Here is a 957-nt window from a genome sequence, read left to right on the forward strand (position 1 = left end):
CACCTTCCCCGGGGAGGGACACTTTATCCGGCAGGGGCCCCCCTTTGCCCTGCGTGGCCTCCCACTCTCGGGGAGCCCCTTGGGGCACCCCCTTTTCTAAGGGGACCTCATCACAGTTCTCCACCCATGCTCCCCAGGGACACCCTTTCTCAATATATCCCTGCCATATTCCTCCCACAAGAGACCCCCTTTCCGCCGGGATCTCCCTTCCCAATGCCCCCTTCCCCCAAGGACTGGAGGAGCAGTTGCCAGTTGATCTTTGCCTGGAAAGGGAGAGTCTTGCAGGTGTGCTCCAGGCCTGTCCCATGAAAGGGCTTTGCTTGGCTGAGTCAGTTTCGAGGGAAGGGGGGAGACCCTCACAAGAAGGAAGAGGCTGAGCTCTTTGAAATTCTGCCTCTTGCTGAACTCTGAGAGCCTCTCCTGGTCTCTGACCACATGAGGCCTGTTTGGTTTGCAATGTACAGCTCTCTAGGAGCTCTCTCCTCCATGGCCCAAAGCACAGTTGTTTCTGCGTCTCCTTGCTGCCGGGTGTGACAGTGTAGTGGGGGGCAGGGGGCGAGCTCTGGGGACTGGCACCGCCTGGTAGACCTGCTCTTGAGAAACACCTGGCTGGAGGATGTGACCCCTTTTCAGACAAGCTATTTAAGGGGTTAATAGAAGAAGTCAAAGTGTATCACGCTGCAGAGTTTAAACCAAACTCTGCTTGGGATTGGGGGATGGGAGGAGATCATCTCACATCTGCCTCCTGCGGGATTTCTTGCAGCTTCCTCAGAAGCAATTGGTAGGTACTGGGTTAGATGGTCCTTGGGTCTGATCCAGTCCAGCAATTACTATAGATCCTGTGTTTGCATCCAATAATGGCACAAGACACCTTGTTAATGTAGCTGCCTGTTTTGGCTGAATGGTCAGTCAGGGCTTCCCAGCTAAATGCCTAGCTATACAGTACTTTAGCGACTG

Source organism: Terrapene carolina, unplaced genomic scaffold (genome assembly GCF_002925995.2).
Source record: "Terrapene carolina triunguis isolate 2854851 unplaced genomic scaffold, T_m_triunguis-2.0 Scaffold194, whole genome shotgun sequence".
Taxonomy (NCBI): domain Eukaryota; kingdom Metazoa; phylum Chordata; order Testudines; family Emydidae; genus Terrapene; species Terrapene triunguis.